The following is a 12648-nucleotide window of genomic DNA, read 5'->3' as shown; positions in this document are numbered from 1 at the left end:
TGTCTTCTGTGAAATGTAACAAGATTTGTGGATGGGGAGTGGATGGAGAGCAGTGGATGTCATTTACCCGGATTTTAGCTGGACTTTTAGCACTGTCTCCCTAGCATTCAAGCTAGGATGCTACATTCTGGACTGGTGAACAATTAGATGGGTAAAACCTGACTCACTGGTTGTGCTTCAAGGATAGTGGTTAATGGGCCATAGTCTGTCTGGACCTTGGTAACTAGTGGAGTACTGCAGGGATGTTTGTTGGTGTCTGCCCTGTTTAACATTTTTACTGGTGGCATAGAGGAGGTGCTGGAGTGCAGTCTCATTAAGTGTGCAGATGACACCAAATTAGGGGGACTGCTGATACTCTGAATCAAGGCCATTGAGAGATGACAGAGCCAAGCTCATCACAGTAGCACGTGGTGGGAGGATAAGCAACAAAGATAACTTGAAACAAGACCAGATATAATGAAATACTTTTTCCCCATGAAGACAGTGGAGCAATGGAGCAGGCTGCCAAGAGGGGTAGTGTAATCTCTCTCCTTGGAAACTGTCAAGGCCTGACCAGATAAAGACCCTGTTTGACCCCATAGATGACCCTGCTTTTATCAATAGATTGTACTAGAATCCTCTAGAGGTCCCTTCCCACTTAAATTATTAAAGGATCCTATATGTTGCAACACAGAATTGTATATTGGCTTTTCGTAAAATTTATGAAGCAAAAGTGACAGTGGCATAGATTGGTTTTAGTTATTTCTGATGGACAATTTTGTGTGTGATAGGCTTTTGTTGTTCTTATTTTCACCTTTCCACAGTTTTACACTCTGCTTTATTTAGTTAGCGTAATTGATTCTAGTTACTGTCTTGGTTAATGAAAGCCACCCTGCCAATAAGCAAATTTAAAGAAAAAAAAAAAAAAAAAAAAGGCAAAATGTGATTAATCAAAGCACAGGTTCCCTCACAGATATTATAAGAGCCAAATACAACGCATAAAAGTGAATTGACCTAACAAGAAAGAGAAATAAGGATTTCAAGAACACAGCTGGTTTATTTCCCAGTGACAAAATATGCAAAGAGAATACAGGCCCCAAATGTCTACAGAAAGGAAAGATGTTTTAGTAGCTTGGCTTTATCCTGCATTGGTGTTCCTGAGTCAGGCTTCTTTGAAAGTGTTCATGACCATAGTGGAAAAAAAAAAATTCAGTGCAGAGGGTTTCTTTTCTTTTTCCCCTAAAGTGAACTGGTTGTTTCAGAATTTCCAGTGAAAACTAAGCATGGTCTCTTATTCATCTTTTTTCATAAAGAATAAAAATAACTCCACTTCTGGCCATTATCATTCCAGCAAAAAACCTCAGAAACTTTTCAGGCCTGATCCTGTAGCTTTGAAGTCAGTGGGAACAGAACCATAGTCTTAAAACACGATGTTTTGGCTAGATGTTGTCACATAGTTGCTCACATCTTTGTTATTTACTACCAGTAAGATTAGTGTTTCTTTATGAAAAGAGATTGCTGTTGGTTTCTGGGGGCCCTTGGAGGCTGGAGGAAGCGATTTCTATCCTCATAACTGTCTAGAGACTGCTTCCACTGAAATCTGTAGGAAAGTGTGACTTGACCTCTGTAGCTTTAAAATGGATTTGATATGAATTGATTACTGAAGCTACTAAGACTATGCCCATACTAGAAAATTAAATTGCTCACAGCTGTTCTTTGGCACTGCAGTTAACCATCATGGAAAGGTCTGCATCCATTTTATGGAATCCTTGTGCCCTCAGACACTGAGCAGCCGCATCCATTTTATGGAATCCTTGTGCCCTCAGACACTGAGCAGCCGCATCCAAACTGCCTGTTAACAACAGTCCCTGGCCCCAACTCACTCCAGAACTGGTTTGAACGGCAATAGCTCACCTGGGTCAAAACCAGCCAGATACCATCCAAACTCTTTTGCATTGTAAGCAACAAAGTGGCAGGGCATGTTCCTATCTACTGTTTAATTTATTAGTGTGCATAACTTCAGGGTGCAATTCATCTACCTTAATGTAGACATCTGAAAGTTCGACATTTAAACCTCTGCTAGTTACCTCAGCTTCCTGTTATACTCAGTGGAAGCAAATCCAGGCCACAATTCATCTGACCTGTCTTGTGTACTTAGCTCAAATAAGACGAATTGCAATCTGGGAATGCCCATATATTCTTCTGACTATAGAGTGAGTCTGAGGTCACCAGATCAGACTTAGACCTCTTACTATTAGGCACCTGAGATAAGGTGAGACAGATACCAGCCTAATACATACTAACAAGTTTATCAGCATATCTCTCAGGTTAAAATACACTTTTAAAGATCATGTAGATTAAATTATAGGTTTTTACTTAGGAAAAACAGTGGAAATACTTATTGAGAAGTTTCCCTTTCACAAGACCTAAACTGTTCTCCACAGTACTGAAGAGTGTGTGGAAGGGTGAAACTTTTTTTTTCTGGAGCAGTTGTCCAGAACAGTAATACTCTCTCACATCTCTCCCAGAAGTATGATATTATATATCAGCAGCTGTGCCACCTTCATTCTTGTTCTAATCATGAAGTAATATACATTTCATTCATTTTGTTCTCAAGTGGGAGAAAGGCTTGAGTGGCTGGGAGGATCTACCTGAAGCTGTAGGATTTCATTTCTCATCTGTGTCTGGAGGTCTGGGCAGCTGCAGAGGAGGACGGGGTCAAGACTCTGCCCTCCAGCAGCATAATTGAGACAGTTTGACTTAAGTTTCATTAATAACCCCTCTTCCACTCTGACCTTCAGTCATAATAAATACCTGGGAACCATAGCTGTTGATTACATTTGCAGTTGATGCCAAGTTATATCATTTCTATTACCATTAATGTAAAGAAAATATTTGTGTCTGAAAATAAGTCACACTGCAGCCTATACCCATTTTTTTCAACACTTACTCCTTGTTACCTTTATTAGATATTTTTCTAATGATTATTAACTAAGAAAACATGACCTAAGTAAAGTTATCAAAGGAGAGCAATTATGGGAACATGTGCCGTATTATTCCAATTAGGTAACTGCTCATGGTGGTTTCACTTGGTAACAGCACAAAACTACTGTTCAGCCCACTGTTCCCACTGTTACATTGATAAACGATCCCAAAGCTGCCTTTCATTCGACAGGTCTGGTTTTGGACAATGGCCAGACAAAACAAAATCACAAGATTTATGAGTACCGCAGTGGGAGAGTAAAGAGGATCTGAAGGGCATGAGCCCTGTTCTGTCTTCTCAGAACAAAAGATTGAGAAAAGTACTCCTGATGGACCAGTCCTAAGGACTCCGCTCAATCCTTAACCAGCCATCATTCAGGCAAGCTCTTGCAGCCATTAGTATGGATATATTTGAAGAAATACACAATTGAGGGTCAAATTGTGATACATGCTTTTTGTTGTGAGAGGATAAGAAAGTCCCAGCCTTGGCGATACCATATTTCCTCACAACAGCTTTCCTTATGTACAAATGGGCTGGTGAAACAAGGAATAGAAAGCAAGTACTGCCATGACTCCATGACTCACTTCAACTTCTTGGATCGCTGTGAAATGCAGGGCACCAGCATTGTGCCTCCCTCTGATGTAGAGACAATAAACACTGAAAGAGTTAGTGCTTCCCTACAGTTCCCCTTCCTTCTTCCTCTCAAGGCAATGGCATAAACATTATCAAACCCAGTCTGGAGAATGGTTTTTCGGCCATGGACCTTTATGAAATCTGTTGATTGAAATGAAATTGGAAGAATTCACCCTCCAAAATCTGGTGGAGGACCTTTGATCATCAAATGCCATAATCTCAGAAAAATATGTCTTCGGTAGCAGAGTAGTACAAAAAAATAAATATCTTCTTTGGGAGAATATGGTTTCAAATAGAAAATAGCAAAGACAAAAGGAAAGGATAGGAAGTTAGCACTATGGTAAGAGGTTAACGGACATGGTCTTACAATTAAAGATATTTACCAGAGAAATGTGAACCCTATTATACTCTGGCTCATGGTACGTAAGGAAGAACTGTTTTACATCATCAAAGACAAAAACCAGGTCTATAGGTAAGCTTTAAGAATAATAAACATCCTGAATTCAAGAATAAGTCTGTCAAATGAAGGGATATTGATTTTGGAACAAGGAATATTATGTCAAACAACATTAGTTTAATTGATCTGAATTTAGTTTAAGTACTAAAAGCATTTATATACAAACAGCACATGAAAATTAACTGCAGCTGAGTCTCTTGATTCTCAGATTATACAATATGCACAAGCAACTGAAAGTTCTTGTAGGAATCCCAGCAGCATGGTCTGGGTTCTATTCCCATAGCATGACTCAATAGAAAAGCAATATGCTTTCTTTCAGGAAATATGAATATTTAAAGCCATGTTTTGACTTTTAAAAATACACAAAATTTTTCCTTTCCCAAAAAGAATTTATAATAAAATGCAGAAAAGACACTAGAACTATGATCATTGCTAACATGGCTTAGTTCAAATATTTCAGCTTCTGGAATGAGCCATCCAGGAAAAATTCATTCCTTCTGAAACAAAACCAAATAGATTTTTTTGTTGTTGGTGGGTTTTTTTCCTTCGACTCTCTCTTGGCTACTGACATTACTTAGCTATCTTAGATACCTCAGAGACGGCATTTATAGGAACTGATGCGCAGAACCTCAAGATACCGATTGCTAAAAAATTTGCTGTTGTTACTCATGAGGGAAAATGCCAAGTTCTTTCTAGAATTTATTTCATTTCATTTTGTTTAAAGACCTGATTTTTGTAAATTGGGAAGACTTTTTCTACAACTTTCTTGTGCTTTTTTTTTTTTAATATTCTTTGGATTTGCTAAATAATGAGATTTTAAAGAAGTCGTGATAACTGTACAGACTTCACAATATATGCACACAGGTAAATAACTCAAATTGCCACTTAGTATACTCAAGTACCTAAATTACTTATTAAAATAGGACTAATGCTCTAAAATTTCTTGATCTTACATTTGTGAACATGTTGAGAAGATCCAACCAACGAGAGTTCAAAAAATCTGAAGCTTTTAAAATTCTACTTATAATCATATAAATTATATTCATAAAATAACATAAAATATCCATATTCATAAAATACAATTATAATTGTGTGTTAATGTAGAAAAGAAACTTCATGGTGGAATTAATCTTTCCTGATAAAGGTATCCAAGACTTGTCAGATGAACTGAATGTCTGATTTAGGCATAGATGACTCATTTTGAATGTCTAGAGAATAAATCCTGTCTGCAATGAATGAGAGTTTATTGGGTAAATAACAAAAAGTGTTACTTGGATCATTAATTAAGTGATTAAAACCCAAGCTTTTAGACCAAAATCAGACCTTTTAGGTCTCCCTAAATATTTCTTTATATATCTTTATCTCATATCATTCATGTAGTTTCTTACTGGTTTTCTTCCTTCTGCTTTGAAGTCAATATCAATGCCAAAGAAGTGTAAGCAAAAAAATCCTTTCCATAGTTATAATAATAATTTATAAAAATATTTTTTACTCATAACACTCATCCATATATCACAGTGAAATGCTAGGTGAACATAAAAAGATTTCAGTTTTTACACAGCAGTGCCAAGTTTACTTGCAATTTTATGGTTCAGATTGTGTCAAAATACAATCTGTACATCTGTGGCAGATTTTACTGGGGAAATATCCACGCATTCTGCTTCCCAGCCTCTTTCAGGGTTCGTCTTAATAAGTCAGGAGTTTGCAGCCTCTTATGAAAGTCTGTTTGCACCTCACTAAATAAAATACCAGTTAATCTTCCTGTCAATTGTTTGACTTGTTAAGGAGGGATTCATTAGTTTTTCTAATTATTTACAGTTCTTACTTGAAATGTATCTTCTCACAAGCCTAGTGCCTTGGTTAAGACTGACTGGAGGCAGAATCCCATGAATTAGTCATACAGAGTAAAACAGGCATGATCCAGAGGCACAAAGAAACCCAAGAAAGCAAGGACATGTCACTGAGGAAGGTACCTTAGGAACTTGCTGAACATTGATGCTCATTGCTGTTGTGAGGAAAGATGAAAGAAGCCTAGCAAGACTCATTTTGCCATATAAGCGTTGTGGGACCTCTTACATGTGCATTTTTCTTCCTGGTTTCAGAAAGTGCACTCACAGGCTAAAGGGTCACAGGGACACATGTAAGAGCTACTCCTGTACTGAGCCTGTGATGAGCTTGGCAAGGTTCCTAAAATGTATCAGAAGTCTAGCTAACACGAGAAGGGTTAACTCTGTGCACCAGCTTCAGATCAGTTCTTCAACTTAATTCAATGGAGTACCAGTTTACATTGATTGTGCATCCAGTCTCTGCGATTGGTGAGAAAGCCATCATTATGTATGAAGATGCCTGTAAAGAGGTCAATAGCTACCAGTAAAGGAGGATAGCCTTTTGTTTGTTTGTTTGTTTGTTTCTAATATTCTATCAGAACTATGTTGAAGTCTTCGTAAACTTATGCAAACTACCTGCCATTATATTTATGTCCACTGCCTTATATTTATGTCAAAACCAAATTTATGCATCCTATGTACGAGAAAATATTTCTGTAGAATCGCATAGGAAAACCAGCCCATGATCTGAAGCTGTTTATTATTGCTATGATGAAAATTGCCATCTAACAGCAGCTGGGCAGGCAGCATCTTGTTAACATTGATTGTCTGAAAATTATTCTATAAGAAATCTCATCTATAACATAGCATGTTTCTTACAGTACTGTTTCCCTCCTTTGCCTTAATAGTCTTTCCATTTCTCTTTTCCCTACTTTTGTTTTGAATTCCATTTGAGTTTTGTGTTAATACAGAGACTACTCATTGTCACATATATACAGCAACTAACATATTACAGGCAGAACTCTGCTGTAACAGTAGTAGTTGCATCACTAAATTTGTGATGCAGAAAGATGCCTGGCAGACTTGGAATGCTAATTGCAATTGTTCTAATGTGTCAGTATAAATTGAAGAGCAAAGAGCTCAGGTAGACTCTGAGACTATGTCTGTAGTGACAAACTAAACACTGCTAGGACGCAGACCCAGATGGTAGAATTAGATTTTTTTGATTGCTAGGGCAAATTTTGAAACACATTTTGTCAGTCTCCAAAAATATTTGCCTAGCCCAGTTTGGGAATCAAACCATTCACAACGGTCAGTTTTAGTACAACCACTTTGTTTTGAATGATAAGAGATTTTTGCAGCGTGGATTATCTAGATCTTGCAAGTTGGCCTCTGTGAACAAATCCTAGCATTGTTCAATTACCAGTACAGGCACAACTAGCAGAAATGTAAATACAGTCCAGTGATTTTGTGTTAGAGTCAATGCAATTTCAGGGAACTGCAAATCCTGCTTGTACTAGTCTTGGTACAAATTCAACGTGTCTGGCTTTCTCCCTGTCACCACATCATTGCTGTATGTGCAATGCAGGCATGATTCTAAATCTCCAGGTTAATGTTATCACAATGAAAATTAAGTTCTAGCTGATGTAATTTTTTTCTACAATGCATAACAAATAAACCTGCCAAAAGTCAGGATAGTAACTAAGTATGAATTACCATATGGGATGCATGCTCTTAGTTGTCATTTTGGTAAGACAAGTTTGGAATTGTGCATTTGATTGCCATAAGCAAAGTGTTTCTTGATAGGGCCTCCTGCAGACGACAACAGAGGTGGCAGAGAAACCACTTGGCAAGAGAAATACTTTTCAGTCTCTGAAAAAAACTGATTCCACAGAGATTGGCTTATTTATATTACTTTTCCCAGGGAGAAAGGAATGCCAGAGATAGGTAGGGAATGAAACTCACATAAGTGCCTTGGATACATTGTGCCGTGTTGCACAATCATGCAGAATAAGCTGGTGAAGCTTCTTAATACATGTGCCTACAGGAGACCTGTAAAACGGTTTAGTCGGAGTAGCCGTAACCTTATAAATATTTCTTTAGCTTAGTCAGATTAAAGGGGTATCTTCATCGAAATAATTTTAAAATATATTTACAGCCAACCTGTGCAACCCAATGGCCTCTTTGTTTCTTTAATGCAACACTCTTTTCCTGCATTTTAAGTGTAAGATAGATAGGTATAGCTATTCATAAAGCTATACTGGAGATCGGGAGAAACCTCATCAAAGATTCTAGGTGTAAGAACAACCTTTTATTCAGAAGCATATCAATGGAGCCTAACAGCTGAAACAATATCACCCAAATTATAAGTACACGCAATGCCATACTGGAAGTAAAAAGGGTTCACTTTGAGTAACTAGCATGAATAAGAACAGAGATTAGAAGAACTGATTGCTGCTGTGTGTAAAAGAGAGACGGTACACAAAACAAAGGAGCAAAGAAGCCAAAGAAGCCATAGATACACAGTCCTGTGATGAAAATTAGAGGTGGGTGACAACAACTAGAGCATCTATTATATGTTTGCCTGTACATATGCTTAAGGCTAAAGCTATTGAGGAAAACATGTGAGTTTTTGTTTTTACATGACCTTGTCAGCTAAGGAAGTAATATCGTTCTTCTAAGGATAGAGAATTCAGTTTCAAGCTTCTTCAGTACTCATGTCCACAGACATGTACAGATACCACAATGTCCTAGTAAGTTTTACTTTCCTCCTGTCCTTCCAAGGACATGAAGAAAACAAAGTTTCCTCATGTTCAGTAAAAGGTGTGTGTTTTTTCTTGTACCAAAGTTTGATTTTTGTGTCAGAATCTGAAGTTTCATTAAAATTTGACTTTATATTTGTCCATATCTAGCTGGTTCATTTATGTTTAGGGAAAAAATGGTTAGGAAGAATTTAGATAGCAAACAGAAAGGAATGTTTCATTTTAAATGATTTTTCATTTCTAAATGAATGTTATCTGATGTAATAAAAAAGTTGAAGAAAAATATCTCCTTGTTATGAAAACACAACATTTCAACTGACTCAAACCATTTTTGTTATGGCTGCTTTGAAATGGATTGAAATGAAAGCATATTTTGGAATGGAAGAATTTGCAAAACTTAGATTTCCAAATTCCTACTCTACTTAGAGTGATAAATGATCCATCTTCACTAAATAGGGACTCATAACGATCTACATAGCCATGACTGCAAGATACGCCATTTGCATAACATTCAGATTTTCCATCTCTCCCTTTTTGATTGTGCAGTAATAATGAATCCACAGAATAATTGTTATAAGCCTTTTATGTTCAGAATCATACCTAGGGACCTTAGCAGAGACTTAAACTCAGATATTTCTATCCAGAGAAATCCTTCTGCTTAATCTTCTAACAGTATATCTGTGCCCTTTATATTTCCACAGAATTGTCTTTGCTCTGCAATACCCTGTTAGATAGGATGCAAGAGGTTTAAAAACATACACAATTATGGGTAGTAAATAAGCATTCAGTAGCAGCAATAGTCTTGAACCAACATCACGATGCCATTGTGCTCTGAGAAGCCAAATAAATACATGGCCTAAACTGCTTACAGAGAAATTTATGCTGACCGCAGGGTCTGGAGATAGTGAAAGACTCAGATGAATTCACTGCTGGTAAAGTGCTGCTCCTGTAAAAGCAAAATAACCCCCCCACCCCCCCCCCGCACGCATGCACACTCCTAAATATAATAACATCTCAAATCATGTTCAAAAAGATCTGATCTTTGCAACAAAGAAAGCCAGTGCAGTGCCTGGAGTTTCTCTTTTCTCCCAGGTCCTTTCCAATAATATTTGGCTCAAGTTCAGCATGTTACAGGGCTCCCAAGCCTCTTTCCCAGATATATCTGTCTTGTCTCTCTGGGTAAAAGAAACTTATTTCTGGCTCTCTGTCAAGTTCCCCACAACCTTATATTACCAAACAACAATGTTGAAGGCAGGAATGCATACTTCTGCTTTGATTTCCATGGAGAATCATAATTCTTCTCTGCTTCTCTCTCCCCTCCTCCCCTGCTCTTTAGGTGACAAATGACTCTCTAGAAGTCACCCATCTCTTCATTTTGACCTTCTGTTCACCTCCTCCATTTTTTTTCCTCTGCCCTGGCCAATTCCAATTTGGGTAATTATTCTGTCTACAGTACGTAAAATTCTCTCTTTTGTTGTAGTCAAAGACAATATCCTTCTCCTTCTGTTCTTAAATGTAATGCTATGCCTTGATAAATCATAACTGTGGTTTACCCCAAAAGGGAAAGAGTGAGTGATTGAGGACTGATATCTTTTTATAAAGTCATTCCAGTGTTTAGGGATCCTTTGGGATGAGTAGTGTTATATTATTAGTCCTTAATCCCTAGATGATTTGCATTACAATTATTATTCTCTCTATTGTACAGCTTTTTTAAGGGATGTCTATTTATTAAAGTGAATTAACACTAAAAATATGTAAACCTTTGCCCATGGAAAAATGAAAATAGCCATAGTTTTGGAAATGTTTTAGCAAACTGAAATTCTAGCTGTTCTAAATACAGCATTAGAGACGTGAAATCCAAACTGCTACATTTTCTTCTTTTTCTCCCTAAGTGTGCACTTAGATCCACACATTTCTATTCTTATCACAAAGAAAGATTTACAGACACAATGATGTAACAGCCATTTTTTTCAACTTTCGTCTTCAGAAAGGACCAATACCTTTTTGGCAATATTGAGTCCATCTTAAACAGTATTTCCCTTATTTTGCACATCCAGTCACTAAGTCATGCCTTGAGTTGAAACACTTTGTAGATGCGGACAGCTGTTTGCTATGAAGGACCCATTGTTATTTTTGAAACAGATGCTTTGATTTGTTGGAAAGAACTAATATGTGCTGATTTTAGCCCCAATCCAGTATGACACACAAGCATGTGCTTAAATCTATCGTTACTCAGAAAAGCACTTATACATATGTTAAAAATTAAGAATGTGCTTAAGTACTTTGCTTAATGGGGATGATCTTGAACACATATTTAAGTGCAATGTTGAATCAAGGCCAGAATGCCCAACCTTAGTTATTGTGAAGTCTGCTATCTTTTTACTACTTTAAGAAGTTCAAACAACATAGCAATGCTTTATTTCATGTCCTTTGCAAAGAAGGCAATTGCATACTTGACAAGAAGAAAGAGTTCATTGCATCTTGCAAGCCAAGTAGTGGGGAGGATGGGAAAGCCTGCATAAAATTATCAGGCTTCTCTCACTGGTAAGCGTGTGAGATGTGATTCCATCTGTGGCTGCTCTTCGATGGCTATGAATCTGTTTCAGATCTCATCTTGTTCTTTGGACAGTAAGGGTTCCTACTTTTTTCCCTGCTTCATGATCTGACGATGGACAAAATGGCATTTCCCACACAGGCTGCAGCTAATCTGCACATCTAATTGCATTCCTCTTTGCAGAAGGTATATAGCAGAAAAGTAGATGTCACTCTCACTTTTTATATGAAGATATCATACATCATCTGTTTCTGTGATGATTTGGTCAAACTCTCTGCCTGATGCTTTGCTAATTTCTTACTTGTGGAAAACTGCCAGATTCCATATTATTCTTTTGTTTTGTGAGGTTTCTGCCATATTATTCCGTGTGAAAGACATCCACAGCGAAGGAGACTGTTCTGGGAATACCTGGATGGATGATTTTCTTCTGCTTATTATATTCTGTAGCATTATTTTTTTTTTCAGTCATTTGAAGTATGTATGGTGTGAGAATCTCATGTTGTAAATTACCAAATACAATGCACAAGAAAAGACGGATGCTTTTTGCATTTTTAACAGCTCTTAAAAGTGAGAAAGGACTGACAAATTATACTGAAATCTTCTAAACTACCTTTACATACAGACCTGAACACTTGGACTACTCAGAATCAAACAACTAGACCAAAATTTTGGATATTTACTTTCTTGGGTTTAGGGGAAAAACTCACTTTTCAAAGTATGTTTGCCATCAGAAAAATAGCAATGCAAATCTGATATGTGGCATATCATGCCTCAGCTACATCTTCCAATAACATCTGCTTGTTTCAGTGAGACAAACTATTTTCTGTTTTCAGCAGCAGAAAGACAATGAATCTATGGGGGAGCAAGATGGATTCCATTCTGCTTCGAGTGCCATAAAAGATCCCAGTTACATTCTGATTGCTGAAATTTTCTATTCATTTCTATGATGAAAGTGTGAGGAGAAAGAACAAAGCTTGTCTTTCATGTTTCATCTTGAGTTTGCAGTTCTTGCTGTCAGAAATATAATCTTTTGCAGTCCTTACTGCCATCTATACACATTCATTTTACACATGTAAAAGTATAATTGCCATTTAACTAATGGAAAACGTATTCTGATAATTTTCCACGTTGCCTCACACTCATTATATGTCCTGTTCTGCTGTTTCTTCTAATATCCTCATCTTTACTCATATTTGGTAATAATATGTATCAGGTTTTTAATTAAAATATTATGAACATCAGGAAAAAAGAAGAAAAATGTAACAATAAAGATCAATTACATTTAATAGTTCAATGATGGAAATATAAATTCAGAGCTCAAATTCACTACAAAGCCATGCTTGAAATATTTTAAAGCTACAGATCCACTACAAAAAAAAACCCTATCCCCATAATCGCCAGAAAAAAACTAGCAGTGGTACTGTTTAAAAACATCAAAGAACCACTGTCGTCTT

This window comes from Leptosomus discolor, chromosome 2 (assembly GCF_034619465.1).
Source record: "Leptosomus discolor isolate bLepDis1 chromosome 2, bLepDis1.hap2, whole genome shotgun sequence".
Classification (NCBI taxonomy): domain Eukaryota; kingdom Metazoa; phylum Chordata; class Aves; order Leptosomiformes; family Leptosomidae; genus Leptosomus; species Leptosomus discolor.
The sequence above is the reverse complement of the archived record's forward strand: the minus strand, read 5'-3'. Positions refer to the sequence as shown.